Below are 25,787 nucleotides of genomic sequence, written 5' to 3' on the forward strand. Positions count from 1 at the left end.
AGATACTCCCACATACAGTAAACAATCCCTCCCCTCTGCCCGTGATATAATTCAGGGAGTTAATGCATTAACTTAATTTCCACGGGCAGAAGAAACACCCCTTTTTATAAAGTCCCATAAGTACCCAGAAACATAACACATCCCCGTAAATCTTACATCCCCTGACAGCCCTGATCTGGGTGGACAACATATCCAAAAATCACCCAGATCGGACCAGGGGTTCAGAAATTCTATGGAAGTCATAGTTTTGCCCAGGCGAACGCAGGATTTCATGCCCAAAACAGTTCCACAGAATCGCAGCTAAGTGCCGCTGGGGGACCGGCCGGGAACCGCGAGGTTTTCATGTCGAAAATAGTTCCAGGACGTTCGCGGCTAGGTCCCCCTGAAGCCTATTCGCGGTTTTAGCCCATGCGAACAAGATGGCTGCCACCACGCGTTCGAATGTCGAATGGCGGCCACTTTGACTGTTCGGGAGTTCGAAGAACCAACGTTTAAAGTCCCAATAGGCACAATTAGGGTCTCTCTGCCGCAATAAATTAAAGGGGCCATAGTCACAGGGTAAAAGGCTGGCAAGTAGTCTTCTCCAAAGCCCAGTGGCTTTCGTCACATATCGCAAATATCCCCGTGACTGCGAGCCGCACGCCGTCACTGCACAGCTCATCCTCGTTAGTATAGTGGTGAGTATCCCCGCCTGTCACGCGGGAGACCGGGGTTCGATTCCCCGACGGGGAGTGCTATTTTTATTTCCTTTGGCCGCCTCCTCTAATATGCACAAGACGCGGGAGCATTCGCTTGTGTGGATCAGCATGAACGCCAGCTCCCCCCTGCCGTGGCCGGTTAGCTCAGTTGGTTAGAGCGTGGTGCTAATAACGCCAAGGCCGTGGGTTCGATCCCCACACGGGCCAGTTGCTTTTCTCTCCAGCGATTGTTTAAGCTGTCTCAGAATGCAATTTTAGCGGAGGCAATGAAAACAGTAATTAACATTGCTTTTCTCTCCAGTGATCGTTTAAGCGTCCAGCCGGCAAAAATCTGTCTCAGACCGCAATTTTAGCGGAGGCAATGAAAACAGTAATTAACAGTAAGATACTCCCACATACAGTAAACAATCCCTCCCCTCTGCCCGTGATATAATTCAGGGAGTTAATGCATTAACTTAATTTCCACGGGCAGAAGAAACACCCCTTTTTATAAAGTCCCATAAGTACCCAGAAACATAACACATCCCCGTAAATCTTACATCCCCTGACAGCCCTGATCTGGGTGGACAACATATCCAAAAATCACCCAGATCGGACCAGGGGTTCAGAAATTCTATGGAAGTCATAGTTTTGCCCAGGCGAACGCAGGATTTCATGCCCAAAACAGTTCCACAGAATCGCAGCTAAGTGCCGCTGGGGGACCGGCCGGGAACCGCGAGGTTTTCATGTCGAAAATAGTTCCAGGACGTTCGCGGCTAGGTCCCCCTGAAGCCTATTCGCGGTTTTAGCCCATGCGAACAAGATGGCTGCCACCACGCGTTCGAATGTCGAATGGCGGCCACTTTGACTGTTCGGGAGTTCGAAGAACCAACGTTTAAAGTCCCAATAGGCACAATTAGGGTCTCTCTGCCGCAATAAATTAAAGGGGCCATAGTCACAGGGTAAAAGGCTGGCAAGTAGTCTTCTCCAAAGCCCAGTGGCTTTCGTCACATATCGCAAATATCCCCGTGACTGCGAGCCGCACGCCGTCGCTGCACAGCTCATCCTCGTTAGTATAGTGGTGAGTATCCCCGCCTGTCACGCGGGAGACCGGGGTTCGATTCCCCGACGGGGAGTGCTATTTTTATTTCCTTTGGCCGCCTCCTCTAATATGCACAAGACGCGGGAGCATTCGCTTGTGTGGATCAGCATGAACGCCAGCTCCCCCCTGCCGTGGCCGGTTAGCTCAGTTGGTTAGAGCGTGGTGCTAATAACGCCAAGGCCGTGGGTTCGATCCCCACACGGGCCAGTTGCTTTTCTCTCCAGCGATTGTTTAAGCTGTCTCAGAATGCAATTTTAGCGGAGGCAATGAAAAAAAGTAATTAACATTGCTTTTCTCTCCAGTGATCGTTTAAGCGTCCAGCCGGCAAAAATCTGTCTCAGACCGCAATTTTAGCGGAGGCAATGAAAACAGTAATTAACAGTAAGATACTCCCACATACAGTAAACAATCCCTCCCCTCTGCCCGTGATATAATTCAGGGAGTTAATGCATTAACTTAATTTCCACGGGCAGAAGAAACACCCCTTTTTATAAAGTCCCATAAGTACCCAGAAACATAACACATCCCCGTAAATCTTACATCCCCTGACAGCCCTGATCTGGGTGGACAACATATCCAAAAATCACCCAGATCGGACCAGGGGTTCAGAAATTCTATGGAAGTCATAGTTTTGCCCAGGCGAACGCAGGATTTCATGCCCAAAACAGTTCCACAGAATCGCAGCTAAGTGCCGCTGGGGGACCGGCCGGGAACCGCGAGGTTTTCATGTCGAAAATAGTTCCAGGACGTTCGCGGCTAGGTCCCCCTGAAGCCTATTCGCGGTTTTAGCCCATGCGAACAAGATGGCTGCCACCACGCGTTCGAATGTCGAATGGCGGCCACTTTGACTGTTCGGGAGTTCGAAGAACCAACGTTTAAAGTCCCAATAGGCACAATTAGGGTCTCTCTGCCGCAATAAATTAAAGGGGCCATAGTCACAGGGTAAAAGGCTGGCAAGTAGTCTTCTCCAAAGCCCAGTGGCTTTCGTCACATATCGCAAATATCCCCGTGACTGCGAGCCGCACGCCGTCACTGCACAGCTCATCCTCGTTAGTATAGTGGTGAGTATCCCCGCCTGTCACGCGGGAGACCGGGGTTCGATTCCCCGACGGGGAGTGCTATTTTTATTTCCTTTGGCCGCCTCCTCTAATATGCACAAGACGCGGGAGCATTCGCTTGTGTGGATCAGCATGAACGCCAGCTCCCCCCTGCCGTGGCCGGTTAGCTCAGTTGGTTAGAGCGTGGTGCTAATAACGCCAAGGCCGTGGGTTCGATCCCCACACGGGCCAGTTGCTTTTCTCTCCAGCGATTGTTTAAGCTGTCTCAGAATGCAATTTTAGCGGAGGCAATGAAAACAGTAATTAACATTGCTTTTCTCTCCAGTGATCGTTTAAGCGTCCAGCCGGCAAAAATCTGTCTCAGACCGCAATTTTAGCGGAGGCAATGAAAACAGTAATTAACAGTAAGATACTCCCACATACAGTAAACATCTGCCCGTGATATAATTCAGGGAGTTAATGCATTAACTTAATTTCCACGGGCAGAAGAAACACCCCTTTTTATAAAGTCCCATAAGTACCCAGAAACATAACACATCCCCGTAAATCTTACATCCCCTGACAGCCCTGATCTGGGTGGACAACATATCCAAAAATCACCCAGATCGGACCAGGGGTTCAGAAATTCTATGGAAGTCATAGTTTTGCCCAGGCGAACGCAGGATTTCATGCCCAAAACAGTTCCACAGAATCGCAGCTAAGTGCCGCTGGGGGACCGGCCGGGAACCGCGAGGTTTTCATGTCGAAAATAGTTCCAGGACGTTCGCGGCTAGGTCCCCCTGAAGCCTATTCGCGGTTTTAGCCCATGCGAACAAGATGGCTGCCACCACGCGTTCGAATGTCGAATGGCGGCCACTTTGACTGTTCGGGAGTTCGAAGAACCAACGTTTAAAGTCCCAATAGGCACAATTAGGGTCTCTCTGCCGCAATAAATTAAAGGGGCCATAGTCACAGGGTAAAAGGCTGGCAAGTAGTCTTCTCCAAAGCCCAGTGGCTTTCGTCACATATCGCAAATATCCCCGTGACTGCGAGCCGCACGCCGTCACTGCACAGCTCATCCTCGTTAGTATAGTGGTGAGTATCCCCGCCTGTCACGCGGGAGACCGGGGTTCGATTCCCCGATGGGGAGTGCTATTTTTATTTCCTTTGGCCGCCTCCTCTAATATGCACAAGACGCGGGAGCATTCGCTTGTGTGGATCAGCATGAACGCCAGCTCCCCCCTGCCGTGGCCGGTTAGCTCAGTTGGTTAGAGCGTGGTGCTAATAACGCCAAGGCCGTGGGTTCGATCCCCACACGGGCCAGTTGCTTTTCTCTCCAGCGATTGTTTAAGCTGTCTCAGAATGCAATTTTAGCGGAGGCAATGAAAACAGTAATTAACATTGCTTTTCTCTCCAGTGATCGTTTAAGCGTCCAGCCGGCAAAAATCTGTCTCAGACCGCAATTTTAGCGGAGGCAATGAAAACAGTAATTAACAGTAAGATACTCCCACATACAGTAAACAATCCCTCCCCTCTGCCCGTGATATAATTCAGGGAGTTAATGCATTAACTTAATTTCCACGGGCAGAAGAAACACCCCTTTTTATAAAGTCCCATAAGTACCCAGAAACATAACACATCCCCGTAAATCTTACATCCCCTGACAGCCCTGATCTGGGTGGACAACATATCCAAAAATCACCCAGATCGGACCAGGGGTTCAGAAATTCTATGGAAGTCATAGTTTTGCCCAGGCGAACGCAGGATTTCATGCCCAAAACAGTTCCACAGAATCGCAGCTAAGTGCCGCTGGGGGACCGGCCGGGAACCGCGAGGTTTTCATGTCGAAAATAGTTCCAGGACGTTCGCGGCTAGGTCCCCCTGAAGCCTATTCGCGGTTTTAGCCCATGCGAACAAGATGGCTGCCACCACGCGTTCGAATGTCGAATGGCGGCCACTTTGACTGTTCGGGAGTTCGAAGAACCAACGTTTAAAGTCCCAATAGGCACAATTAGGGTCTCTCTGCCGCAATAAATTAAAGGGGCCATAGTCACAGGGTAAAAGGCTGGCAAGTAGTCTTCTCCAAAGCCCAGTGGCTTTCGTCACATATCGCAAATATCCCCGTGACTGCGAGCCGCACGCCGTCACTGCACAGCTCATCCTCGTTAGTATAGTGGTGAGTATCCCCGCCTGTCACGCGGGAGACCGGGGTTCGATTCCCCGACGGGGAGTGCTATTTTTATTTCCTTTGGCCGCCTCCTCTAATATGCACAAGACGCGGGAGCATTCGCTTGTGTGGATCAGCATGAACGCCAGCTCCCCCCTGCCGTGGCCGGTTAGCTCAGTTGGTTAGAGCGTGGTGCTAATAACGCCAAGGCCGTGGGTTCGATCCCCACACGGGCCAGTTGCTTTTCTCTCCAGCGATTGTTTAAGCTGTCTCAGAATGCAATTTTAGCGGAGGCAATGAAAACAGTAATTAACATTGCTTTTCTCTCCAGTGATCGTTTAAGCGTCCAGCCGGCAAAAATCTGTCTCAGACCGCAATTTTAGCGGAGGCAATGAAAACAGTAATTAACAGTAAGATACTCCCACATACAGTAAACAATCCCTCCCCTCTGCCCGTGATATAATTCAGGGAGTTAATGCATTAACTTAATTTCCACGGGCAGAAGAAACACCCCTTTTTATAAAGTCCCATAAGTACCCAGAAACATAACACATCCCCGTAAATCTTACATCCCCTGACAGCCCTGATCTGGGTGGACAACATATCCAAAAATCACCCAGATCGGACCAGGGGTTCAGAAATTCTATGGAAGTCATAGTTTTGCCCAGGCGAACGCAGGATTTCATGCCCAAAACAGTTCCACAGAATCGCAGCTAAGTGCCGCTGGGGGACCGGCCGGGAACCGCGAGGTTTTCATGTCGAAAATAGTTCCAGGACGTTCGCGGCTAGGTCCCCCTGAAGCCTATTCGCGGTTTTAGCCCATGCGAACAAGATGGCTGCCACCACGCGTTCGAATGTCGAATGGCGGCCACTTTGACTGTTCGGGAGTTCGAAGAACCAACGTTTAAAGTCCCAATAGGCACAATTAGGGTCTCTCTGCCGCAATAAATTAAAGGGGCCATAGTCACAGGGTAAAAGGCTGGCAAGTAGTCTTCTCCAAAGCCCAGTGGCTTTCGTCACATATCGCAAATATCCCCGTGACTGCGAGCCGCACGCCGTCACTGCACAGCTCATCCTCGTTAGTATAGTGGTGAGTATCCCCGCCTGTCACGCGGGAGACCGGGGTTCGATTCCCCGATGGGGAGTGCTATTTTTATTTCCTTTGGCCGCCTCCTCTAATATGCACAAGACGCGGGAGCATTCGCTTGTGTGGATCAGCATGAACGCCAGCTCCCCCCTGCCGTGGCCGGTTAGCTCAGTTGGTTAGAGCGTGGTGCTAATAACGCCAAGGCCGTGGGTTCGATCCCCACACGGGCCAGTTGCTTTTCTCTCCAGCGATTGTTTAAGCTGTCTCAGAATGCAATTTTAGCGGAGGCAATGAAAACAGTAATTAACATTGCTTTTCTCTCCAGTGATCGTTTAAGCGTCCAGCCGGCAAAAATCTGTCTCAGACCGCAATTTTAGCGGAGGCAATGAAAACAGTAATTAACAGTAAGATACTCCCACATACAGTAAACAATCCCTCCCCTCTGCCCGTGATATAATTCAGGGAGTTAATGCATTAACTTAATTTCCACGGGCAGAAGAAACACCCCTTTTTATAAAGTCCCATAAGTACCCAGAAACATAACACATCCCCGTAAATCTTACATCCCCTGACAGCCCTGATCTGGGTGGACAACATATCCAAAAATCACCCAGATCGGACCAGGGGTTCAGAAATTCTATGGAAGTCATAGTTTTGCCCAGGCGAACGCAGGATTTCATGCCCAAAACAGTTCCACAGAATCGCAGCTAAGTGCCGCTGGGGGACCGGCCGGGAACCGCGAGGTTTTCATGTCGAAAATAGTTCCAGGACGTTCGCGGCTAGGTCCCCCTGAAGCCTATTCGCGGTTTTAGCCCATGCGAACAAGATGGCTGCCACCACGCGTTCGAATGTCGAATGGCGGCCACTTTGACTGTTCGGGAGTTCGAAGAATCAACGTTTAAAGTCCCAATAGGCACAATTAGGGTCTCTCTGCCGCAATAAATTAAAGGGGCCATAGTCACAGGGTAAAAGGCTGGCAAGTAGTCTTCTCCAAAGCCCAGTGGCTTTCGTCACATATCGCAAATATCCCCGTGACTGCGAGCCGCACGCCGTCACTGCACAGCTCATCCTCGTTAGTATAGTGGTGAGTATCCCCGCCTGTCACGCGGGAGACCGGGGTTCGATTCCCCGACGGGGAGTGCTATTTTTATTTCCTTTGGCCGCCTCCTCTAATATGCACAAGACGCGGGAGCATTCGCTTGTGTGGATCAGCATGAACGCCAGCTCCCCCCTGCCGTGGCCGGTTAGCTCAGTTGGTTAGAGCGTGGTGCTAATAACGCCAAGGCCGTGGGTTCGATCCCCACACGGGCCAGTTGCTTTTCTCTCCAGCGATTGTTTAAGCTGTCTCAGAATGCAATTTTAGCGGAGGCAATGAAAACAGTAATTAACATTGCTTTTCTCTCCAGTGATCGTTTAAGCGTCCAGCCGGCAAAAATCTGTCTCAGACCGCAATTTTAGCGGAGGCAATGAAAACAGTAATTAACAGTAAGATACTCCCACATACAGTAAACAATCCCTCCCCTCTGCCCGTGATATAATTCAGGGAGTTAATGCATTAACTTAATTTCCACGGGCAGAAGAAACACCCCTTTTTATAAAGTCCCATAAGTACCCAGAAACATAACACATCCCCGTAAATCTTACATCCCCTGACAGCCCTGATCTGGGTGGACAACATATCCAAAAATCACCCAGATCGGACCAGGGGTTCAGAAATTCTATGGAAGTCATAGTTTTGCCCAGGCGAACGCAGGATTTCATGCCCAAAACAGTTCCACAGAATCGCAGCTAAGTGCCGCTGGGGGACCGGCCGGGAACCGCGAGGTTTTCATGTCGAAAATAGTTCCAGGACGTTCGCGGCTAGGTCCCCCTGAAGCCTATTCGCGGTTTTAGCCCATGCGAACAAGATGGCTGCCACCACGCGTTCGAATGTCGAATGGCGGCCACTTTGACTGTTCGGGAGTTCGAAGAACCAACGTTTAAAGTCCCAATAGGCACAATTAGGGTCTCTCTGCCGCAATAAATTAAAGGGGCCATAGTCACAGGGTAAAAGGCTGGCAAGTAGTCTTCTCCAAAGCCCAGTGGCTTTCGTCACATATCGCAAATATCCCCGTGACTGCGAGCCGCACGCCGTCACTGCACAGCTCATCCTCGTTAGTATAGTGGTGAGTATCCCCGCCTGTCACGCGGGAGACCGGGGTTCGATTCCCCGACGGGGAGTGCTATTTTTATTTCCTTTGGCCGCCTCCTCTAATATGCACAAGACGCGGGAGCATTCGCTTGTGTGGATCAGCATGAACGCCAGCTCCCCCCTGCCGTGGCCGGTTAGCTCAGTTGGTTAGAGCGTGGTGCTAATAACGCCAAGGCCGTGGGTTCGATCCCCACACGGGCCAGTTGCTTTTCTCTCCAGCGATTGTTTAAGCTGTCTCAGAATGCAATTTTAGCGGAGGCAATGAAAACAGTAATTAACATTGCTTTTCTCTCCAGTGATCGTTTAAGCGTCCAGCCGGCAAAAATCTGTCTCAGACCGCAATTTTAGCGGAGGCAATGAAAACAGTAATTAACAGTAAGATACTCCCACATACAGTAAACAATCCCTCCCCTCTGCCCGTGATATAATTCAGGGAGTTAATGCATTAACTTAATTTCCACGGGCAGAAGAAACACCCCTTTTTATAAAGTCCCATAAGTACCCAGAAACATAACACATCCCCGTAAATCTTACATCCCCTGACAGCCCTGATCTGGGTGGACAACATATCCAAAAATCACCCAGATCGGACCAGGGGTTCAGAAATTCTATGGAAGTCATAGTTTTGCCCAGGCGAACGCAGGATTTCATGCCCAAAACAGTTCCACAGAATCGCAGCTAAGTGCCGCTGGGGGACCGGCCGGGAACCGCGAGGTTTTCATGTCGAAAATAGTTCCAGGACGTTCGCGGCTAGGTCCCCCTGAAGCCTATTCGCGGTTTTAGCCCATGCGAACAAGATGGCTGCCACCACGCGTTCGAATGTCGAATGGCGGCCACTTTGACTGTTCGGGAGTTCGAAGAACCAACGTTTAAAGTCCCAATAGGCACAATTAGGGTCTCTCTGCCGCAATAAATTAAAGGGGCCATAGTCACAGGGTAAAAGGCTGGCAAGTAGTCTTCTCCAAAGCCCAGTGGCTTTCGTCACATATCGCAAATATCCCCGTGACTGCGAGCCGCACGCCGTCACTGCACAGCTCATCCTCGTTAGTATAGTGGTGAGTATCCCCGCCTGTCACGCGGGAGACCGGGGTTCGATTCCCCGACGGGGAGTGCTATTTTTATTTCCTTTGGCCGCCTCCTCTAATATGCACAAGACGCGGGAGCATTCGCTTGTGTGGATCAGCATGAACGCCAGCTCCCCCCTGCCGTGGCCGGTTAGCTCAGTTGGTTAGAGCGTGGTGCTAATAACGCCAAGGCCGTGGGTTTGATCCCCACACGGGCCAGTTGCTTTTCTCTCCAGCGATTGTTTAAGCTGTCTCAGAATGCAATTTTAGCGGAGGCAATGAAAACAGTAATTAACATTGCTTTTCTCTCCAGTGATCGTTTAAGCGTCCAGCCGGCAAAAATCTGTCTCAGACCGCAATTTTAGCGGAGGCAATGAAAACAGTAATTAACAGTAAGATACTCCCACATACAGTAAACAATCCCTCCCCTCTGCCCGTGATATAATTCAGGGAGTTAATGCATTAACTTAATTTCCACGGGCAGAAGAAACACCCCTTTTTATAAAGTCCCATAAGTACCCAGAAACATAACACATCCCCGTAAATCTTACATCCCCTGACAGCCCTGATCTGGGTGGACAACATATCCAAAAATCACCCAGATCGGACCAGGGGTTCAGAAATTCTATGGAAGTCATAGTTTTGCCCAGGCGAACGCAGGATTTCATGCCCAAAACAGTTCCACAGAATCGCAGCTAAGTGCCGCTGGGGGACCGGCCGGGAACCGCGAGGTTTTCATGTCGAAAATAGTTCCAGGACGTTCGCGGCTAGGTCCCCCTGAAGCCTATTCGCGGTTTTAGCCCATGCGAACAAGATGGCTGCCACCACGCGTTCGAATGTCGAATGGCGGCCACTTTGACTGTTCGGGAGTTCGAAGAACCAACGTTTAAAGTCCCAATAGGCACAATTAGGGTCTCTCTGCCGCAATAAATTAAAGGGGCCATAGTCACAGGGTAAAAGGCTGGCAAGTAGTCTTCTCCAAAGCCCAGTGGCTTTCGTCACATATCGCAAATATCCCCGTGACTGCGAGCCGCACGCCGTCACTGCACAGCTCATCCTCGTTAGTATAGTGGTGAGTATCCCCGCCTGTCACGCGGGAGACCGGGGTTCGATTCCCCGACGGGGAGTGCTATTTTTATTTCCTTTGGCCGCCTCCTCTAATATGCACAAGACGCGGGAGCATTCGCTTGTGTGGATCAGCATGAACGCCAGCTCCCCCCTGCCGTGGCCGGTTAGCTCAGTTGGTTAGAGCGTGGTGCTAATAACGCCAAGGCCGTGGGTTCGATCCCCACACGGGCCAGTTGCTTTTCTCTCCAGCGATTGTTTAAGCTGTCTCAGAATGCAATTTTAGCGGAGGCAATGAAAACAGTAATTAACATTGCTTTTCTCTCCAGTGATCGTTTAAGCGTCCAGCCGGCAAAAATCTGTCTCAGACCGCAATTTTAGCGGAGGCAATGAAAACAGTAATTAACAGTAAGATACTCCCACATACAGTAAACAATCCCTCCCCTCTGCCCGTGATATAATTCAGGGAGTTAATGCATTAACTTAATTTCCACGGGCAGAAGAAACACCCCTTTTTATAAAGTCCCATAAGTACCCAGAAACATAACACATCCCCGTAAATCTTACATCCCCTGACAGCCCTGATCTGGGTGGACAACATATCCAAAAATCACCCAGATCGGACCAGGGGTTCAGAAATTCTATGGAAGTCATAGTTTTGCCCAGGCGAACGCAGGATTTCATGCCCAAAACAGTTCCACAGAATCGCAGCTAAGTGCCGCTGGGGGACCGGCCGGGAACCGCGAGGTTTTCATGTCGAAAATAGTTCCAGGACGTTCGCGGCTAGGTCCCCCTGAAGCCTATTCGCGGTTTTAGCCCATGCGAACAAGATGGCTGCCACCACGCGTTCGAATGTCGAATGGCGGCCACTTTGACTGTTCGGGAGTTCGAAGAACCAACGTTTAAAGTCCCAATAGGCACAATTAGGGTCTCTCTGCCGCAATAAATTAAAGGGGCCATAGTCACAGGGTAAAAGGCTGGCAAGTAGTCTTCTCCAAAGCCCAGTGGCTTTCGTCACATATCGCAAATATCCCCGTGACTGCGAGCCGCACGCCGTCACTGCACAGCTCATCCTCGTTAGTATAGTGGTGAGTATCCCCGCCTGTCACGCGGGAGACCGGGGTTCGATTCCCCGACGGGGAGTGCTATTTTTATTTCCTTTGGCCGCCTCCTCTAATATGCACAAGACGCGGGAGCATTCGCTTGTGTGGATCAGCATGAACGCCAGCTCCCCCCTGCCGTGGCCGGTTAGCTCAGTTGGTTAGAGCGTGGTGCTAATAACGCCAAGGCCGTGGGTTCGATCCCCACACGGGCCAGTTGCTTTTCTCTCCAGCGATTGTTTAAGCTGTCTCAGAATGCAATTTTAGCGGAGGCAATGAAAACAGTAATTAACATTGCTTTTCTCTCCAGTGATCGTTTAAGCGTCCAGCCGGCAAAAATCTGTCTCAGACCGCAATTTTAGCGGAGGCAATGAAAACAGTAATTAACAGTAAGATACTCCCACATACAGTAAACAATCCCTCCCCTCTGCCCGTGATATAATTCAGGGAGTTAATGCATTAACTTAATTTCCACGGGCAGAAGAAACACCCCTTTTTATAAAGTCCCATAAGTACCCAGAAACATAACACATCCCCGTAAATCTTACATCCCCTGACAGCCCTGATCTGGGTGGACAACATATCCAAAAATCACCCAGATCGGACCAGGGGTTCAGAAATTCTATGGAAGTCATAGTTTTGCCCAGGCGAACGCAGGATTTCATGCCCAAAACAGTTCCACAGAATCGCAGCTAAGTGCCGCTGGGGGACCGGCCGGGAACCGCGAGGTTTTCATGTCGAAAATAGTTCCAGGACGTTCGCGGCTAGGTCCCCCTGAAGCCTATTCGCGGTTTTAGCCCATGCGAACAAGATGGCTGCCACCACGCGTTCGAATGTCGAATGGCGGCCACTTTGACTGTTCGGGAGTTCGAAGAACCAACGTTTAAAGTCCCAATAGGCACAATTAGGGTCTCTCTGCCGCAATAAATTAAAGGGGCCATAGTCACAGGGTAAAAGGCTGGCAAGTAGTCTTCTCCAAAGCCCAGTGGCTTTCGTCACATATCGCAAATATCCCCGTGACTGCGAGCCGCACGCCGTCACTGCACAGCTCATCCTCGTTAGTATAGTGGTGAGTATCCCCGCCTGTCACGCGGGAGACCGGGGTTCGATTCCCCGACGGGGAGTGCTATTTTTATTTCCTTTGGCCGCCTCCTCTAATATGCACAAGACGCGGGAGCATTCGCTTGTGTGGATCAGCATGAACGCCAGCTCCCCCCTGCCGTGGCCGGTTAGCTCAGTTGGTTAGAGCGTGGTGCTAATATCGCCAAGGCCGTGGGTTCGATCCCCACACGGGCCAGTTGCTTTTCTCTCCAGCGATTGTTTAAGCTGTCTCAGAATGCAATTTTAGCGGAGGCAATGAAAACAGTAATTAACATTGCTTTTCTCTCCAGTGATCGTTTAAGCGTCCAGCCGGCAAAAATCTGTCTCAGACCGCAATTTTAGCGGAGGCAATGAAAACAGTAATTAACAGTAAGATACTCCCACATACAGTAAACAATCCCTCCCCTCTGCCCGTGATATAATTCAGGGAGTTAATGCATTAACTTAATTTCCACGGGCAGAAGAAACACCCCTTTTTATAAAGTCCCATAAGTACCCAGAAACATAACACATCCCCGTAAATCTTACATCCCCTGACAGCCCTGATCTGGGTGGACAACATATCCAAAAATCACCCAGATCGGACCAGGGGTTCAGAAATTCTATGGAAGTCATAGTTTTGCCCAGGCGAACGCAGGATTTCATGCCCAAAACAGTTCCACAGAATCGCAGCTAAGTGCCGCTGGGGGACCGGCCGGGAACCGCGAGGTTTTCATGTCGAAAATAGTTCCAGGACGTTCGCGGCTAGGTCCCCCTGAAGCCTATTCGCGGTTTTAGCCCATGCGAACAAGATGGCTGCCACCACGCGTTCGAATGTCGAATGGCGGCCACTTTGACTGTTCGGGAGTTCGAAGAACCAACGTTTAAAGTCCCAATAGGCACAATTAGGGTCTCTCTGCCGCAATAAATTAAAGGGGCCATAGTCACAGGGTAAAAGGCTGGCAAGTAGTCTTCTCCAAAGCCCAGTGGCTTTCGTCACATATCGCAAATATCCCCGTGACTGCGAGCCGCACGCCGTCACTGCACAGCTCATCCTCGTTAGTATAGTGGTGAGTATCCCCGCCTGTCATGCGGGAGACCGGGGTTCGATTCCCCGACGGGGAGTGCTATTTTTATTTCCTTTGGCCGCCTCCTCTAATATGCACAAGACGCGGGAGCATTCGCTTGTGTGGATCAGCATGAACGCCAGCTCCCCCCTGCCGTGGCCGGTTAGCTCAGTTGGTTAGAGCGTGGTGCTAATAACGCCAAGGCCGTGGGTTCGATCCCCACACGGGCCAGTTGCTTTTCTCTCCAGCGATTGTTTAAGCTGTCTCAGAATGCAATTTTAGCGGAGGCAATGAAAACAGTAATTAACATTGCTTTTCTCTCCAGTGATCGTTTAAGCGTCCAGCCGGCAAAAATCTGTCTCAGACCGCAATTTTAGCGGAGGCAATGAAAACAGTAATTAACAGTAAGATACTCCCACATACAGTAAACAATCCCTCCCCTCTGCCCGTGATATAATTCAGGGAGTTAATGCATTAACTTAATTTCCACGGGCAGAAGAAACACCCCTTTTTATAAAGTCCCATAAGTACCCAGAAACATAACACATCCCCGTAAATCTTACATCCCCTGACAGCCCTGATCTGGGTGGACAACATATCCAAAAATCACCCAGATCGGACCAGGGGTTCAGAAATTCTATGGAAGTCATAGTTTTGCCCAGGCGAACGCAGGATTTCATGCCCAAAACAGTTCCACAGAATCGCAGCTAAGTGCCGCTGGGGGACCGGCCGGGAACCGCGAGGTTTTCATGTCGAAAATAGTTCCAGGACGTTCGCGGCTAGGTCCCCCTGAAGCCTATTCGCGGTTTTAGCCCATGCGAACAAGATGGCTGCCACCACGCGTTCGAATGTCGAATGGCGGCCACTTTGACTGTTCGGGAGTTCGAAGAACCAACGTTTAAAGTCCCAATAGGCACAATTAGGGTCTCTCTGCCGCAATAAATTAAAGGGGCCATAGTCACAGGGTAAAAGGCTGGCAAGTAGTCTTCTCCAAAGCCCAGTGGCTTTCGTCACATATCGCAAATATCCCCGTGACTGCGAGCCGCACGCCGTCACTGCACAGCTCATCCTCGTTAGTATAGTGGTGAGTATCCCCGCCTGTCACGCGGGAGACCGGGGTTCGATTCCCCGACGGGGAGTGCTATTTTTATTTCCTTTGGCCGCCTCCTCTAATATGCACAAGACGCGGGAGCATTCGCTTGTGTGGATCAGCATGAACGCCAGCTCCCCCCTGCCGTGGCCGGTTAGCTCAGTTGGTTAGAGCGTGGTGCTAATAACGCCAAGGCCGTGGGTTCGATCCCCACACGGGCCAGTTGCTTTTCTCTCCAGCGATTGTTTAAGCTGTCTCAGAATGCAATTTTAGCGGAGGCAATGAAAACAGTAATTAACATTGCTTTTCTCTCCAGTGATCGTTTAAGCGTCCAGCCGGCAAAAATCTGTCTCAGACCGCAATTTTAGCGGAGGCAATGAAAACAGTAATTAACAGTAAGATACTCCCACATACAGTAAACAATCCCTCCCCTCTGCCCGTGATATAATTCAGGGAGTTAATGCATTAACTTAATTTCCACGGGCAGAAGAAACACCCCTTTTTATAAAGTCCCATAAGTACCCAGAAACATAACACATCCCCGTAAATCTTACATCCCCTGACAGCCCTGATCTGGGTGGACAACATATCCAAAAATCACCCAGATCGGACCAGGGGTTCAGAAATTCTATGGAAGTCATAGTTTTGCCCAGGCGAACGCAGGATTTCATGCCCAAAACAGTTCCACAGAATCGCAGCTAAGTGCCGCTGGGGGACCGGCCGGGAACCGCGAGGTTTTCATGTCGAAAATAGTTCCAGGACGTTCGCGGCTAGGTCCCCCTGAAGCCTATTCGCGGTTTTAGCCCATGCGAACAAGATGGCTGCCACCACGCGTTCGAATGTCGAATGGCGGCCACTTTGACTGTTCGGGAGTTCGAAGAACCAACGTTTAAAGTCCCAATAGGCACAATTAGGGTCTCTCTGCCGCAATAAATTAAAGGGGCCATAGTCACAGGGTAAAAGGCTGGCAAGTAGTCTTCTCCAAAGCCCAGTGGCTTTCGTCACATATCGCAAATATCCCCGTGACTGCGAGCCGCACGCCGTCACTGCACAGCTCATCCTCGTTAGTATAGTGGTGAGTATCCCCGCCTGTCACGCGGGAGACCGGGGTTCGATTCCCCGACGGGGAGTGCTATTTTTATTTCCTTTGGCCGCCTCCTCTAATATGCACAAGACGCGGGAGCATTCGCTTGTGTGGATCAGCATGAACGCCAGCTCCCCCCTGCCGTGGCCGGTTAGCTCAGTTGGTTAGAGCGTGGTGCTAATAACGCCAAGGCCGTGGGTTCGATCCCCACACGGGCCAGTTGCTTTTCTCTCCAGCGATTGTTTAAGCTGTCTCAGAATGCAATTTTAGCGGAGGCAATGAAAACAGTAATTAACATTGCTTTTCTCTCCAGTGATCGTTTAAGCGTCCAGCCGGCAAAAATCTGTCTCAGACCGCAATTTTAGCGGAGGCAATGAAAACAGTAATTAACAGTAAGATACTCCCACATACAGTAAACAATCCCTCCCCTCTGCCCGTGATATAATTCAGGGAGTTAATGCATTAACTTAATTTCCACGGGCAGAAGAAACACCCCTTTTTATAAAGTCCCATAAGTACCCAGAAACATAACACATCCCCGTAAATCTTACATCCCCTGACAGCCCTGATCTGGGTGGACAACATATCCAAAAATCACCCAGATCGGACCAGGGGTTCAGAAATTCTATGGAAGTCATAGTTTTGCCCAGGCGAACGCAGGATTTCATGCCCAAAACAGTTCCACAGAATCGCAGCTAAGTGCCGCTGGGGGACCGGCCGGGAACCGCGAGGTTTTCATGTCGAAAATAGTTCCAGGACGTTCGCGGCTAGGTCCCCCTGAAGCCTATTCGCGGTTTTAGCCCATGCGAACAAGATGGCTGCCACCACGCGTTCGAATGTCGAATGGCGGCCACTTTGACTGTTCGGGAGTTCGAAGAACCAACGTTTAAAGTCCCAATAGGCACAATTAGGGTCTCTCTGCCGCAATAAATTAAAGGGGCCATAGTCACAGGGTAAAAGGCTGGCAAGTAGTCTTCTCCAAAGCCCAGTGGCTTTCGTCACATATCGCAAATATCCCCGTGACTGCGAGCCGCACGCCGTCACTGCACAGCTCATCCTCGTTAGTATAGTGGTGAGTATCCCCGCCTGTCACGCGGGAGACCGGGGTTCGAATCCCCGACGGGGAGTGCTATTTTTATTTCCTTTGGCCGCCTCCTCTAATATGCACAAGACGCGGGAGCATTTGCTTGTGTGGATCAGCATGAACGCCAGCTCCCCCCTGCCGTGGCCGGTTAGCTCAGTTGGTTAGAGCGTGGTGCTAATAACGCCAAGGCCGTGGGTTCGATCCCCACACGGGCCAGTTGCTTTTCTCTCCAGCGATTGTTTAAGCTGTCTCAGAATGCAATTTTAGCGGAGGCAATGAAAACAGTAATTAACATTGCTTTTCTCTCCAGTGATCGTTTAAGCGTCCAGCCGGCAAAAATCTGTCTCAGACCGCAATTTTAGCGGAGGCAATGAAAACAGTAATTAACAGTAAGATACTCCCACATACAGTAAACAATCCCTCCCCTCTGCCCGTGATATAATTCAGGGAGTTAATGCATTAACTTAATTTCCACGGGCAGAAGAAACACCCCTTTTTATAAAGTCCCATAAGTACCCAGAAACATAACACATCCCCGTAAATCTTACATCCCCTGACAGCCCTGATCTGGGTGGACAACATATCCAAAAATCACCCAGATCGGACCAGGGGTTCAGAAATTCTATGGAAGTCATAGTTTTGCCCAGGCGAACGCAGGATTTCATGCCCAAAACAGTTCCACAGAATCGCAGCTAAGTGCCGCTGGGGGACCGGCCGGGAACCGCGAGGTTTTCATGTCGAAAATAGTTCCAGGACGTTCGCGGCTAGGTCCCCCTGAAGCCTATTCGCGGTTTTAGCCCATGCGAACAAGATGGCAGCCACCACGCGTTCGAATGTCGAATGGCGGCCACTTTGACTGTTCGGGAGTTCGAAGAACCAACGTTTAAAGTCCCAATAGGCACAATTAGGGTCTCTCTGCCGCAATAAATTAAAGGGGCCATAGTCACAGGGTAAAAGGCTGGCAAGTAGTCTTCTCCAAAGCCCAGTGGCTTTCGTCACATATCGCAAATATCCCCGTGACTGCGAGCCGCACGCCGTCACTGCACAGCTCATCCTCGTTAGTATAGTGGTGAGTATCCCCGCCTGTCACGCGGGAGACCGGGGTTCGATTCCCCGACGGGGAGTGCTATTTTTATTTCCTTTGGCCGCCTCCTCTAATATGCACAAGACGCGGGAGCATTCGCTTGTGTGGATCAGCATGAACGCCAGCTCCCCCCTGCCGTGGCCGGTTAGCTCAGTTGGTTAGAGCGTGGTGCTAATAACGCCAAGGCCGTGGGTTCGATCCCCACACGGGCCAGTTGCTTTTCTCTCCAGCGATTGTTTAAGCTGTCTCAGAATGCAATTTTAGCGGAGGCAATGAAAACAGTAATTAACATTGCTTTTCTCTCCAGTGATCGTTTAAGCGTCCAGCCGGCAAAAATCTGTCTCAGACCGCAATTTTAGCGGAGGCAATGAAAACAGTAATTAACAGTAAGATACTCCCACATACAGTAAACAATCCCTCCCCTCTGCCCGTGATATAATTCAGGGAGTTAATGCATTAACTTAATTTCCACGGGCAGAAGAAACACCCCTTTTTATAAAGTCCCATAAGTACCCAGAAACATAACACATCCCCGTAAATCTTACATCCCCTGACAGCCCTGATCTGGGTGGACAACATATCCAAAAATCACCCAGATCGGACCAGGGGTTCAGAAATTCTATGGAAGTCATAGTTTTGCCCAGGCGAACGCAGGATTTCATGCCCAAAACAGTTCCACAGAATCGCAGCTAAGTGCCGCTGGGGGACCGGCCGGGAACCGCGAGGTTTTCATGTCGAAAATAGTTCCAGGACGTTCGCGGCTAGGTCCCCCTGAAGCCTATTCGCGGTTTTAGCCCATGCGAACAAGATGGCTGCCACCACGCGTTCGAATGTCGAATGGCGGCCACTTTGACTGTTCGGGAGTTCGAAGAACCAACGTTTAAAGTCCCAATAGGCACAATTAGGGTCTCTCTGCCGCAATAAATTAAAGGGGCCATAGTCACAGGGTAAAAGGCTGGCAAGTAGTCTTCTCCAAAGCCCAGTGGCTTTCGTCACATATCGCAAATATCCCCGTGACTGCGAGCCGCACGCCGTCACTGCACAGCTCATCCTCGTTAGTATAGTGGTGAGTATCCCCGCCTGTCACGCGGGAGACCGGGGTTCGATTCCCCGACGGGGAGTGCTATTTTTATTTCCTTTGGCCGCCTCCTCTAATATGCACAAGACGCGGGAGCATTCGCTTGTGTGGATCAGCATGAACGCCAGCTCCCCCCTGCCGTGGCCGGTTAGCTCAGTTGGTTAGAGCGTGGTGCTAATAACGCCAAGGCCGTGGGTTCGATCCCCACACGGGCCAGTTGCTTTTCTCTCCAGCGATTGTTTAAGCTGTCTCAGAATGCAATTTTAGCGGAGGCAATGAAAACAGTAATTAACATTGCTTTTCTCTCCAGTGATCGTTTAAGCGTCCAGCCGGCAAAAATCTGTCTCAGACCGCAATTTTAGCGGAGGCAATGAAAACAGTAATTAACAGTAAGATACTCCCACATACAGTAAACAATCCCTCCCCTCTGCCCGTGATATAATTCAGGGAGTTAATGCATTAACTTAATTTCCACGGGCAGAAGAAACACCCCTTTTTATAAAGTCCCATAAGTACCCAGAAACATAACACATCCCCGTAAATCTTACATCCCCTGACAGCCCTGATCTGGGTGGACAACATATCCAAAAATCACCCAGATCGGACCAGGGGTTCAGAAATTCTATGGAAGTCATAGTTTTGCCCAGGCGAACGCAGGATTTCATGCCCAAAACAGTTCCACAGAATCGCAGCTAAGTGCCGCTGGGGGACCGGCCGGGAACCGCGAGGTTTTCATGTCGAAAATAGTTCCAGGACGTTCGCGGCTAGGTCCCCCTGAAGCCTATTCGCGGTTTTAGCCCATGCGAACAAGATGGCTGCCACCACGCGTTCGAATGTCGAATGGCGGCCACTTTGACTGTTCGGGAGTTCGAAGAACCAACGTTTAAAGTCCCAATAGGCACAATTAGGGTCTCTCTGCCGCAATAAATTAAAGGGGCCATAGTCACAGGGTAAAAGGCTGGCAAGTAGTCTTCTCCAAAGCCCAGTGGCTTTCGTCACATATCGCAAATATCCCCGTGACTGCGAGCCGCACGCCGTCACTGCACAGCTCATCCTCGTTAGTATAGTGGTGAGTATCCCCGCCTGTCACGCGGGAGACCGGGGTTCGATTCCCCGACGGGGAGTGCTATTTTTATTTCCTTTGGCCGCCTCCTCTAATATGCACAAGACGCGGGAGCATTCGCTTGTGTGGATCAGCATGAACGCCAGCTCCCCCCTGCCGTGGCCGGTTAGCTCAGTTGGTTAGAGCGTGGTGCTAATAACGCCAAGGCCGTGGGTTCGATCCCCACACGGGCCAGTTGCTTTTCTCTCCAGTGATTGTTTAAGCTGTCTCAGAATGCAATTTTAGCGGAGGCAATGAAAACAGTAATTAACATTGCTTTTCTCTCCAGTGATCGTTTAAGCGTCCAGCCGGCAAAAATCTGTCTCAGACCGCAATTTTAGCGGAGGCAATGAAAACAGTAATTAACAGTAAGATACTCCCACATACAGTAAACAATCCCTCCCCTCTGCCCGTGATATAATTCAGGGAGTTAATGCATTAACTTAATTTCCACGGGCAGAAGAAACACCCCTTTTTATAAAGTCCCATAAGTACCCAGAAACATAACACATCCCCGTAAATCTTACATCCCCTGACAGCCCTGATCTGGGTGGACAACATATCCAAAAATCACCCAGATCGGACCAGGGGTTCAGAAATTCTATGGAAGTCATAGTTTTGCCCAGGCGAACGCAGGATTTCATGCCCAAAACAGTTCCACAGAATCGCAGCTAAGTGCCGCTGGGGGACCGGCCGGGAACCGCGAGGTTTTCATGTCGAAAATAGTTCCAGGACGTTCGCGGCTAGGTCCCCCTGAAGCCTATTCGCGGTTTTAGCCCATGCGAACAAGATGGCTGCCACCACGCGTTCGAATGTCGAATGGCGGCCACTTTGACTGTTCGGGAGTTCGAAGAACCAACGTTTAAAGTCCCAATAGGCACAATTAGGGTCTCTCTGCCGCAATAAATTAAAGGGGCCATAGTCACAGGGTAAAAGGCTGGCAAGTAGTCTTCTCCAAAGCCCAGTGGCTTTCGTCACATATCGCAAATATCCTCGTGACTGCGAGCCGCACGCCGTCACTGCACAGCTCATCCTCGTTAGTATAGTGGTGAGTATCCCCGCCTGTCACGCGGGAGACCGGGGTTCGATTCCCCGACGGGGAGTGCTATTTTTATTTCCTTTGGCCGCCTCCTCTAATATGCACAAGACGCGGGAGCATTCGCTTGTGTGGATCAGCATGAACGCCAGCTCCCCCCTGCCGTGGCCGGTTAGCTCAGTTGGTTAGAGCGTGGTGCTAATAACGCCAAGGCCGTGGGTTCGATCCCCACACGGGCCAGTTGCTTTTCTCTCCAGCGATTGTTTAAGCTGTCTCAGAATGCAATTTTAGCGGAGGCAATGAAAACAGTAATTAACATTGCTTTTCTCTCCAGTGATCGTTTAAGCGTCCAGCCGGCAAAAATCTGTCTCAGACCGCAATTTTAGCGGAGGCAATGAAAACAGTAATTAACAGTAAGATACTCCCACATACAGTAAACAATCCCTCCCCTCTGCCCGTGATATAATTCAGGGAGTTAATGCATTAACTTAATTTCCACGGGCAGAAGAAACACCCCTTTTTATAAAGTCCCATAAGTACCCAGAAACATAACACATCCCCGTAAATCTTACATCCCCTGACAGCCCTGATCTGGGTGGACAACATATCCAAAAATCACCCAGATCGGACCAGGGGTTCAGAAATTCTATGGAAGTCATAGTTTTGCCCAGGCGAACGCAGGATTTCATGCCCAAAACAGTTCCACAGAATCGCAGCTAAGTGCCGCTGGGGGACCGGCCGGGAACCGCGAGGTTTTCATGTCGAAAATAGTTCCAGGACGTTCGCGGCTAGGTCCCCCTGAAGCCTATTCGCGGTTTTAGCCCATGCGAACAAGATGGCTGCCACCACGCGTTCGAATGTCGAATGGCGGCCACTTTGACTGTTCGGGAGTTCGAAGAACCAACGTTTAAAGTCCCAATAGGCACAATTAGGGTCTCTCTGCCGCAATAAATTAAAGGGGCCATAGTCACAGGGTAAAAGGCTGGCAAGTAGTCTTCTCCAAAGCCCAGTGGCTTTCGTCACATATCGCAAATATCCTCGTGACTGCGAGCCGCACGCCGTCACTGCACAGCTCATCCTCGTTAGTATAGTGGTGAGTATCCCCGCCTGTCACGCGGGAGACCGGGGTTCGATTCCCCGACGGGGAGTGCTATTTTTATTTCCTTTGGCCGCCTCCTCTAATATGCACAAGACGCGGGAGCATTCGCTTGTGTGGATCAGCATGAACGCCAGCTGCCCCCTGCCGTGGCCGGTTAGCTCAGTTGGTTAGAGCGTGGTGCTAATAACGCCAAGGCCGTGGGTTCGATCCCCACACGGGCCAGTTGCTTTTCTCTCCAGCAATTGTTTAAGCTGTCTCAGAATGCAATTTTAGCGGAGGCAATGAAAACAGCAATTAACATTGCTTTTCTCTCCAGTGATCGTTTAAGCGTCCAGCCGGCAAAAATCTGTCTCAGACCGCAATTTTAGCGGAGGCAATGAAAACAGTAATTAACAGTAAGATACTCCCACATACAGTAAACAATCCCTCCCCTCTGCCCGTGATATAATTCAGGGAGTTAATGCATTAACTTAATTTCCACGGGCAGAAGAAACACCCCTTTTTATAAAGTCCCATAAGTACCCAGAAACATAACACATCCCCGTAAATCTTACATCCCCTGACAGCCCTGATCTGGGTGGACAACATATCCAAAAATCACCCAGATCGGACCAGGGGTTCAGAAATTCTATGGAAGTCATAGTTTTGCCCAGGCGAACGCAGGATTTCATGCCCAAAACAGTTCCACAGAATCGCAGCTAAGTGCCGCTGGGGGACCGGCCGGGAACCGCGAGGTTTTCATGTCGAAAATAGTTCCAGGACGTTCGCGGCTAGGTCCCCCTGAAGCCTATTCGCGGTTTTAGCCCATGCGAACAAGATGGCTGCCACCACGCGTTCGAATGTCGAATGGCGGCCACTTTGACTGTTCGGGAGTTCGAAGAACCAACGTTTAAAGTCCCAATAGGCACAATTAGGGTCTCTCTGCCGCAATAAATTAAAGGGGCCATAGTCACAGGGTAAAAGGCTGGCAAGTAGTCTTCTCCAAAGCCCAGTGGCTTTCGTCACATATCGCAAATATCCCCGTGACTGCGAGCCGCACGCCGTCACTGCACAGCTCATCCTCGTTAGTATAGTGGTGAGTATCCCCGCCTGTCACGCGGGAGACCGGGGTTCGATTCCCCGACGGGGAGTGCTATTTTTATTTCCTTTGGCCGCCTCCTCTAATATGCACAAGACGCGGGAGCATTCGCTTGTGTGGATCAGCATGAACGCCAGCCCTCCCTGCCGTGGCCGGTTAGCTCAGTTGGTTAGAGCGTGGTGCTAATAACGCCAAGGCCGTGGGTTCGATCCCCACACGGGCCAGTTGCTTTTCTCTCCAGCGATTGTTTAAGCTGTCTCAGAATGCAATTTTAGCGGAGGCAATGAAAACAGTAATTAACATTGCTTTTCTCTCCAGTGATCGTTTAAGCGTCCAGCCGGCAAAAATCTGTCTCAGACCGCAATTTTAGCGGAGGCAATGAAAACAGTAATTAACAGTAAGATACTCCCACATACAGTAAACAATCCCTCCCCTCTGCCCGTGATATAATTCAGGGAGTTAATGCATTAACTTAATTTCCACGGGCAGAAGAAACACCCCTTTTTATAAAGTCCCATAAGTACCCAGAAACATAACACATCCCCGTAAATCTTACATCCCCTGACAGCCCTGATCTGGGTGGACAACATATCCAAAAATCACCCAGATCGGACCAGGGGTTCAGAAATTCTATGGAAGTCATAGTTTTGCCCAGGCGAACGCAGGATTTCATGCCCAAAACAGTTCCACAGAATCGCAGCTAAGTGCCGCTGGGGGACCGGCCGGGAACCGCGAGGTTTTCATGTCGAAAATAGTTCCAGGACGTTCGCGGCTAGGTCCCCCTGAAGCCTATTCGCGGTTTTAGCCCATGCGAACAAGATGGCTGCCACCACGCGTTCGAATGTCGAATGGCGGCCACTTTGACTGTTCGGGAGTTCGAAGAACCAACGTTTAAAGTCCCAATAGGCACAATTAGGGTCTCTCTGCCGCAATAAATTAAAGGGGCCATAGTCACAGGGTAAAAGGCTGGCAAGTAGTCTTCTCCAAAGCCCAGTGGCTTTCGTCACATATCGCAAATATCCTCGTGACTGCGAGCCGCACGCCGTCACTGCACAGCTCATCCTCGTTAGTATAGTGGTGAGTATCCCCGCCTGTCACGCGGGAGACCGGGGTTCGATTCCCCGACGGGGAGTGCTATTTTTATTTCCTTTGGCCGCCTCCTCTAATATGCACAAGACGCGGGAGCATTCGCTTGTGTGGATCAGCATGAACGCCAGCTCCCCCCTGCCGTGGCCGGTTAGCTCAGTTGGTTAGAGCGTGGTGCTAATAACGCCAAGGCCGTGGGTTCGATCCCCACACGGGCCAGTTGCTTTTCTCTCCAGCGATTGTTTAAGCTGTCTCAGAATGCAATTTTAGCGGAGGCAATGAAAACAGTAATTAACATTGCTTTTCTCTCCAGTGATCGTTTAAGCGTCCAGCCGGCAAAAATCTGTCTCAGACCGCAATTTTAGCGGAGGCAATGAAAACAGTAATTAACAGTAAGATACTCCCACATACAGTAAACAATCCCTCCCCTCTGCCCGTGATATAATTCAGGGAGTTAATGCATTAACTTAATTTCCACGGGCAGAAGAAACACCCCTTTTTATAAAGTCCCATAAGTACCCAGAAACATAACACATCCCCGTAAATCTTACATCCCCTGACAGCCCTGATCTGGGTGGACAACATATCCAAAAATCACCCAGATCGGACCAGGGGTTCAGAAATTCTATGGAAGTCATAGTTTTGCCCAGGCGAACGCAGGATTTCATGCCCAAAACAGTTCCACAGAATCGCAGCTAAGTGCCGCTGGGGGACCGGCCGGGAACCGCGAGGTTTTCATGTCGAAAATAGTTCCAGGACGTTCGCGGCTAGGTCCCCCTGAAGCCTATTCGCGGTTTTAGCCCATGCGAACAAGATGGCTGCCACCACGCGTTCGAATGTCGAATGGCGGCCACTTTGACTGTTCGGGAGTTCGAAGAACCAACGTTTAAAGTCCCAATAGGCACAATTAGGGTCTCTCTGCCGCAATAAATTAAAGGGGCCATAGTCACAGGGTAAAAGGCTGGCAAGTAGTCTTCTCCAAAGCCCAGTGGCTTTCGTCACATATCGCAAATATCCCCGTGACTGCGAGCCGCACGCCGTCACTGCACAGCTCATCCTCGTTAGTATAGTGGTGAGTATCCCCGCCTGTCACGCGGGAGACCGGGGTTCGATTCCCCGACGGGGAGTGCTATTTTTATTTCCTTTGGCCGCCTCCTCTAATATGCACAAGACGCGGGAGCATTCGCTTGTGTGGATCAGCATGAACGCCAGCTCCCCCCTGCCGTGGCCGGTTAGCTCAGTTGGTTAGAGCGTGGTGCTAATAACGCCAAGGCCGTGGGTTCGATCCCCACACGGGCCAGTTGCTTTTCTCTCCAGCGATTGTTTAAG

General features: G+C 50.5%; 48 non-coding genes across 48 annotated transcripts; all 48 read left to right on the forward strand.

Annotated features, from left to right (window-relative positions):
* The first annotated feature begins 660 nt into the window (after positions 1 to 660).
* On the forward strand, positions 661 to 732 carry TRNAD-GUC (transfer RNA aspartic acid (anticodon GUC)). The gene has a single exon. It is a non-coding gene; the product is annotated as a tRNA-Asp (tRNA).
* Positions 733 to 831: 99 nt separating this feature from the next.
* On the forward strand, positions 832 to 905 carry TRNAI-AAU (transfer RNA isoleucine (anticodon AAU)). The gene has a single exon. It is a non-coding gene; the product is annotated as a tRNA-Ile (tRNA).
* An 836-nt stretch (positions 906 to 1,741) lies between these two features.
* On the forward strand, positions 1,742 to 1,813 carry TRNAD-GUC (transfer RNA aspartic acid (anticodon GUC)). Its single transcript has one exon. It is a non-coding gene; the product is annotated as a tRNA-Asp (tRNA).
* A 99-nt stretch (positions 1,814 to 1,912) lies between these two features.
* Positions 1,913 to 1,986, forward strand: TRNAI-AAU (transfer RNA isoleucine (anticodon AAU)). Its single transcript has one exon. It is a non-coding gene; the product is annotated as a tRNA-Ile (tRNA).
* An 837-nt stretch (positions 1,987 to 2,823) lies between these two features.
* Positions 2,824 to 2,895, forward strand: TRNAD-GUC (transfer RNA aspartic acid (anticodon GUC)). The gene has a single exon. It is a non-coding gene; the product is annotated as a tRNA-Asp (tRNA).
* A 99-nt stretch (positions 2,896 to 2,994) lies between these two features.
* Positions 2,995 to 3,068, forward strand: TRNAI-AAU (transfer RNA isoleucine (anticodon AAU)). Its single transcript has one exon. It is a non-coding gene; the product is annotated as a tRNA-Ile (tRNA).
* An 826-nt stretch (positions 3,069 to 3,894) lies between these two features.
* On the forward strand, positions 3,895 to 3,966 carry TRNAD-GUC (transfer RNA aspartic acid (anticodon GUC)). The gene has a single exon. It is a non-coding gene; the product is annotated as a tRNA-Asp (tRNA).
* Positions 3,967 to 4,065: 99 nt separating this feature from the next.
* Positions 4,066 to 4,139, forward strand: TRNAI-AAU (transfer RNA isoleucine (anticodon AAU)). Its single transcript has one exon. It is a non-coding gene; the product is annotated as a tRNA-Ile (tRNA).
* Positions 4,140 to 4,975: 836 nt separating this feature from the next.
* Positions 4,976 to 5,047, forward strand: TRNAD-GUC (transfer RNA aspartic acid (anticodon GUC)). Its single transcript has one exon. It is a non-coding gene; the product is annotated as a tRNA-Asp (tRNA).
* Positions 5,048 to 5,146: 99 nt separating this feature from the next.
* TRNAI-AAU (transfer RNA isoleucine (anticodon AAU)) lies at positions 5,147 to 5,220 on the forward strand. Its single transcript has one exon. It is a non-coding gene; the product is annotated as a tRNA-Ile (tRNA).
* An 836-nt stretch (positions 5,221 to 6,056) lies between these two features.
* TRNAD-GUC (transfer RNA aspartic acid (anticodon GUC)) lies at positions 6,057 to 6,128 on the forward strand. The gene has a single exon. It is a non-coding gene; the product is annotated as a tRNA-Asp (tRNA).
* Positions 6,129 to 6,227: 99 nt separating this feature from the next.
* TRNAI-AAU (transfer RNA isoleucine (anticodon AAU)) lies at positions 6,228 to 6,301 on the forward strand. Its single transcript has one exon. It is a non-coding gene; the product is annotated as a tRNA-Ile (tRNA).
* An 836-nt stretch (positions 6,302 to 7,137) lies between these two features.
* On the forward strand, positions 7,138 to 7,209 carry TRNAD-GUC (transfer RNA aspartic acid (anticodon GUC)). The gene has a single exon. It is a non-coding gene; the product is annotated as a tRNA-Asp (tRNA).
* A 99-nt stretch (positions 7,210 to 7,308) lies between these two features.
* On the forward strand, positions 7,309 to 7,382 carry TRNAI-AAU (transfer RNA isoleucine (anticodon AAU)). Its single transcript has one exon. It is a non-coding gene; the product is annotated as a tRNA-Ile (tRNA).
* Positions 7,383 to 8,218: 836 nt separating this feature from the next.
* TRNAD-GUC (transfer RNA aspartic acid (anticodon GUC)) lies at positions 8,219 to 8,290 on the forward strand. Its single transcript has one exon. It is a non-coding gene; the product is annotated as a tRNA-Asp (tRNA).
* Positions 8,291 to 8,389: 99 nt separating this feature from the next.
* TRNAI-AAU (transfer RNA isoleucine (anticodon AAU)) lies at positions 8,390 to 8,463 on the forward strand. Its single transcript has one exon. It is a non-coding gene; the product is annotated as a tRNA-Ile (tRNA).
* An 836-nt stretch (positions 8,464 to 9,299) lies between these two features.
* On the forward strand, positions 9,300 to 9,371 carry TRNAD-GUC (transfer RNA aspartic acid (anticodon GUC)). The gene has a single exon. It is a non-coding gene; the product is annotated as a tRNA-Asp (tRNA).
* Positions 9,372 to 9,470: 99 nt separating this feature from the next.
* On the forward strand, positions 9,471 to 9,544 carry TRNAI-AAU (transfer RNA isoleucine (anticodon AAU)). Its single transcript has one exon. It is a non-coding gene; the product is annotated as a tRNA-Ile (tRNA).
* An 836-nt stretch (positions 9,545 to 10,380) lies between these two features.
* TRNAD-GUC (transfer RNA aspartic acid (anticodon GUC)) lies at positions 10,381 to 10,452 on the forward strand. The gene has a single exon. It is a non-coding gene; the product is annotated as a tRNA-Asp (tRNA).
* Positions 10,453 to 10,551: 99 nt separating this feature from the next.
* On the forward strand, positions 10,552 to 10,625 carry TRNAI-AAU (transfer RNA isoleucine (anticodon AAU)). Its single transcript has one exon. It is a non-coding gene; the product is annotated as a tRNA-Ile (tRNA).
* An 836-nt stretch (positions 10,626 to 11,461) lies between these two features.
* Positions 11,462 to 11,533, forward strand: TRNAD-GUC (transfer RNA aspartic acid (anticodon GUC)). Its single transcript has one exon. It is a non-coding gene; the product is annotated as a tRNA-Asp (tRNA).
* A 99-nt stretch (positions 11,534 to 11,632) lies between these two features.
* Positions 11,633 to 11,706, forward strand: TRNAI-AAU (transfer RNA isoleucine (anticodon AAU)). Its single transcript has one exon. It is a non-coding gene; the product is annotated as a tRNA-Ile (tRNA).
* Positions 11,707 to 12,542: 836 nt separating this feature from the next.
* Positions 12,543 to 12,614, forward strand: TRNAD-GUC (transfer RNA aspartic acid (anticodon GUC)). The gene has a single exon. It is a non-coding gene; the product is annotated as a tRNA-Asp (tRNA).
* Positions 12,615 to 12,713: 99 nt separating this feature from the next.
* TRNAI-AAU (transfer RNA isoleucine (anticodon AAU)) lies at positions 12,714 to 12,787 on the forward strand. The gene has a single exon. It is a non-coding gene; the product is annotated as a tRNA-Ile (tRNA).
* Positions 12,788 to 13,623: 836 nt separating this feature from the next.
* TRNAD-GUC (transfer RNA aspartic acid (anticodon GUC)) lies at positions 13,624 to 13,695 on the forward strand. Its single transcript has one exon. It is a non-coding gene; the product is annotated as a tRNA-Asp (tRNA).
* Positions 13,696 to 13,794: 99 nt separating this feature from the next.
* Positions 13,795 to 13,868, forward strand: TRNAI-AAU (transfer RNA isoleucine (anticodon AAU)). The gene has a single exon. It is a non-coding gene; the product is annotated as a tRNA-Ile (tRNA).
* An 836-nt stretch (positions 13,869 to 14,704) lies between these two features.
* TRNAD-GUC (transfer RNA aspartic acid (anticodon GUC)) lies at positions 14,705 to 14,776 on the forward strand. The gene has a single exon. It is a non-coding gene; the product is annotated as a tRNA-Asp (tRNA).
* Positions 14,777 to 14,875: 99 nt separating this feature from the next.
* Positions 14,876 to 14,949, forward strand: TRNAI-AAU (transfer RNA isoleucine (anticodon AAU)). The gene has a single exon. It is a non-coding gene; the product is annotated as a tRNA-Ile (tRNA).
* Positions 14,950 to 15,785: 836 nt separating this feature from the next.
* TRNAD-GUC (transfer RNA aspartic acid (anticodon GUC)) lies at positions 15,786 to 15,857 on the forward strand. Its single transcript has one exon. It is a non-coding gene; the product is annotated as a tRNA-Asp (tRNA).
* Positions 15,858 to 15,956: 99 nt separating this feature from the next.
* On the forward strand, positions 15,957 to 16,030 carry TRNAI-AAU (transfer RNA isoleucine (anticodon AAU)). The gene has a single exon. It is a non-coding gene; the product is annotated as a tRNA-Ile (tRNA).
* An 836-nt stretch (positions 16,031 to 16,866) lies between these two features.
* On the forward strand, positions 16,867 to 16,938 carry TRNAD-GUC (transfer RNA aspartic acid (anticodon GUC)). Its single transcript has one exon. It is a non-coding gene; the product is annotated as a tRNA-Asp (tRNA).
* Positions 16,939 to 17,037: 99 nt separating this feature from the next.
* Positions 17,038 to 17,111, forward strand: TRNAI-AAU (transfer RNA isoleucine (anticodon AAU)). The gene has a single exon. It is a non-coding gene; the product is annotated as a tRNA-Ile (tRNA).
* Positions 17,112 to 17,947: 836 nt separating this feature from the next.
* Positions 17,948 to 18,019, forward strand: TRNAD-GUC (transfer RNA aspartic acid (anticodon GUC)). The gene has a single exon. It is a non-coding gene; the product is annotated as a tRNA-Asp (tRNA).
* A 99-nt stretch (positions 18,020 to 18,118) lies between these two features.
* On the forward strand, positions 18,119 to 18,192 carry TRNAI-AAU (transfer RNA isoleucine (anticodon AAU)). Its single transcript has one exon. It is a non-coding gene; the product is annotated as a tRNA-Ile (tRNA).
* An 836-nt stretch (positions 18,193 to 19,028) lies between these two features.
* Positions 19,029 to 19,100, forward strand: TRNAD-GUC (transfer RNA aspartic acid (anticodon GUC)). The gene has a single exon. It is a non-coding gene; the product is annotated as a tRNA-Asp (tRNA).
* A 99-nt stretch (positions 19,101 to 19,199) lies between these two features.
* On the forward strand, positions 19,200 to 19,273 carry TRNAI-AAU (transfer RNA isoleucine (anticodon AAU)). The gene has a single exon. It is a non-coding gene; the product is annotated as a tRNA-Ile (tRNA).
* An 836-nt stretch (positions 19,274 to 20,109) lies between these two features.
* Positions 20,110 to 20,181, forward strand: TRNAD-GUC (transfer RNA aspartic acid (anticodon GUC)). The gene has a single exon. It is a non-coding gene; the product is annotated as a tRNA-Asp (tRNA).
* A 99-nt stretch (positions 20,182 to 20,280) lies between these two features.
* On the forward strand, positions 20,281 to 20,354 carry TRNAI-AAU (transfer RNA isoleucine (anticodon AAU)). The gene has a single exon. It is a non-coding gene; the product is annotated as a tRNA-Ile (tRNA).
* An 836-nt stretch (positions 20,355 to 21,190) lies between these two features.
* Positions 21,191 to 21,262, forward strand: TRNAD-GUC (transfer RNA aspartic acid (anticodon GUC)). Its single transcript has one exon. It is a non-coding gene; the product is annotated as a tRNA-Asp (tRNA).
* Positions 21,263 to 21,361: 99 nt separating this feature from the next.
* TRNAI-AAU (transfer RNA isoleucine (anticodon AAU)) lies at positions 21,362 to 21,435 on the forward strand. Its single transcript has one exon. It is a non-coding gene; the product is annotated as a tRNA-Ile (tRNA).
* Positions 21,436 to 22,271: 836 nt separating this feature from the next.
* Positions 22,272 to 22,343, forward strand: TRNAD-GUC (transfer RNA aspartic acid (anticodon GUC)). Its single transcript has one exon. It is a non-coding gene; the product is annotated as a tRNA-Asp (tRNA).
* Positions 22,344 to 22,442: 99 nt separating this feature from the next.
* On the forward strand, positions 22,443 to 22,516 carry TRNAI-AAU (transfer RNA isoleucine (anticodon AAU)). The gene has a single exon. It is a non-coding gene; the product is annotated as a tRNA-Ile (tRNA).
* Positions 22,517 to 23,352: 836 nt separating this feature from the next.
* TRNAD-GUC (transfer RNA aspartic acid (anticodon GUC)) lies at positions 23,353 to 23,424 on the forward strand. The gene has a single exon. It is a non-coding gene; the product is annotated as a tRNA-Asp (tRNA).
* A 98-nt stretch (positions 23,425 to 23,522) lies between these two features.
* TRNAI-AAU (transfer RNA isoleucine (anticodon AAU)) lies at positions 23,523 to 23,596 on the forward strand. The gene has a single exon. It is a non-coding gene; the product is annotated as a tRNA-Ile (tRNA).
* Positions 23,597 to 24,432: 836 nt separating this feature from the next.
* TRNAD-GUC (transfer RNA aspartic acid (anticodon GUC)) lies at positions 24,433 to 24,504 on the forward strand. The gene has a single exon. It is a non-coding gene; the product is annotated as a tRNA-Asp (tRNA).
* A 99-nt stretch (positions 24,505 to 24,603) lies between these two features.
* Positions 24,604 to 24,677, forward strand: TRNAI-AAU (transfer RNA isoleucine (anticodon AAU)). The gene has a single exon. It is a non-coding gene; the product is annotated as a tRNA-Ile (tRNA).
* Positions 24,678 to 25,513: 836 nt separating this feature from the next.
* TRNAD-GUC (transfer RNA aspartic acid (anticodon GUC)) lies at positions 25,514 to 25,585 on the forward strand. The gene has a single exon. It is a non-coding gene; the product is annotated as a tRNA-Asp (tRNA).
* A 99-nt stretch (positions 25,586 to 25,684) lies between these two features.
* Positions 25,685 to 25,758, forward strand: TRNAI-AAU (transfer RNA isoleucine (anticodon AAU)). The gene has a single exon. It is a non-coding gene; the product is annotated as a tRNA-Ile (tRNA).
* The last annotated feature ends 29 nt before the right edge of the window (positions 25,759 to 25,787 follow it).

The sequence above is a fragment of the Pelobates fuscus genome, chromosome 5, assembly GCF_036172605.1.
Source record: "Pelobates fuscus isolate aPelFus1 chromosome 5, aPelFus1.pri, whole genome shotgun sequence".
NCBI lineage: Eukaryota > Metazoa > Chordata > Amphibia > Anura > Pelobatidae > Pelobates > Pelobates fuscus.